The 1972-nt window shown below is 31.0% G+C and overlaps 1 long non-coding RNA gene across 1 annotated transcript; it reads right to left on the reverse strand.

Moving 5' to 3' along the window:
• Window positions 1-336: 336 nt before the first annotated feature.
• LOC149562111 (uncharacterized) lies at window positions 337-794 on the reverse strand. The gene is made up of 2 exons (XR_016363479.1): window positions 678-794; window positions 337-578 (listed from the first exon to the last, which is right to left on the reverse strand). It is a non-coding gene; the product is annotated as an uncharacterized LOC149562111 (long non-coding RNA).
• Between the last annotated feature and the right edge of the window lie 1178 nt (window positions 795-1972).

Below are 1972 nucleotides of genomic sequence, written 5' to 3' on the forward strand. Positions count from 1 at the left end.
ATGGGACTGACAAAAACCATAAGCTTGAATGATATCCATAAAATCATTGTAATATAGTTACATAGCCTAAAATTAAAGACCATGTACAAAGGATGCTTAAGAATGAACCTTGTATCTGATACAACCATATGTCATTAACAAATATCTAAGACAAATGGTAATAATTTCTTAGGAAAAAGACAATTATTTGAATGTACGAGTCTTGTTCAGATCCTAGTAAACAAATAAAGACAAAGAAATTTATGTTTGAGATATTATAAACATTTCCTCATATCATATCTAGCATTCATAAATTATGAAATTCCCCTTTCCATAAGGGAAATATTGATAAAATGCTTTTATAAGATAGAAACAACTTTGAAACTGATATGCTCATTTGTCAAAATGACAAAATCTTATTTGCAATAAGAACATTATCATGTGGTGTCAAATCTTTATACACAATGATTCAAGTGGCATATGAAGGAAAGTAGATTACACAATTCCCATATTTTACATAGTGTAGCTGATTATGAATTTATATATGGATCAAATGCCTTAAAAACTTGCTCATAAACTAGTCTCTTGTTATCTACAGCCTGATCCAAAACACAAAGGAGAAATATTAGTACTCTTCAAATTAAGCCAATTAGAGATCAACCACAAGCCATTCCTCAACTAAACTCTAGATGTCTCACATGTTCAATAACTTGCTTGGGTTGCATCCATTTCCATTCAAAAAACTCAGTTGCTTCTATCCCATCACCTGCTAGATTGATCTCATTTTCATTGCCAAAAAATTTTAGGAGGAACCTACAAAATTCTCTCTAAAGGAATCAGAAGGTATTTGAAATAAATTAAAGCATAATAAATTCAAGAAACTAAGGGTTATAAAGGATGTTTTCTATGAATTGTGTGATTTTTCAAACTTTCAGTGCTAACTTCAATAAACAAGACTTGCAAATCAGCTTATCTCTTGTAAGAGATGCTACATTTAGAAGTAAACATCCCTAGCACTAGATCATGTGAGTATGAAATTCACTACAAAAATTTCTAAACATTTAAGTCCAAAGCTTCCAACCAAATGAAAATTATCCAAAACTTAAAACTCCTCCAAGAGATGGAGTATCTAACATAAACCCAAGATCATAAGAAAATAATGTATGGTTGTACCTAGGTTTCTATCCAAGTGCAAATATATTAATATTGTTTAAACATTTTTGGAGCATTTCCCTACAGAACAAAAAGCTCAATTGAAACATTATCCAAGACCCCACATTACAGCTAGCGGATCATGACATGCCCAAAAATTTCAAAATCATAGCAAAGCATGGATGGCAGGATTCGAACCTATGTGGGTAGAGCCCACATGATTTCTAGTCATGCCCGATAACCACTCCTACACGTCCACCTTTAAAAATTTCAATACATCTGTTGTATCATGTTCTCTACTAGATGGAACCAATACATCTGCTTCTATGCAGGATAATACTATCTCGTCTTCAACTCAATGAATACCATCAGTGTTGATCTAATTGCTACTAGAGTATAGGAAATTATAGACCTGATATGTTACAATAGAAGAATTAAACACAAATACTGAGCTTATGTAAATAATAGGGTAAATCCATTAGTTAGAGGATAGTTCTGTAGGTTACATCAAACTAATCCTTCTTGTTTATTTTTCTGTTGTATTCTATAAGGAATTATTTATCTCCTTTAATGATGGTTTTAGGAAATAATCACTCACATATCTATAAAATGATTAGATGGTGGATGACTTGTAGAAGGTGCCTGACTTGTATGGTTGTATTCATTTTGCATTGAATTTATCTAGTTAAGAAAAGTTAATGATAATACTTTCTTTAATCTTCTTGCTAATAAATGTCTGCTGACATTAATTTCCTTATACTGATTGAACATTGGATTAGTAAGTGAATTACTTTTTATTTTATTTTATTATACTAGACCTAATGGTATAAAAGGAATTGTG

The sequence above is a fragment of the Cupressus sempervirens genome, chromosome 4 (assembly GCF_028749045.1).
Source record: "Cupressus sempervirens isolate cs-2001-9-10 chromosome 4, ASM2874904v1, whole genome shotgun sequence".
Lineage (NCBI taxonomy): Eukaryota > Viridiplantae > Streptophyta > Pinopsida > Cupressales > Cupressaceae > Cupressus > Cupressus sempervirens.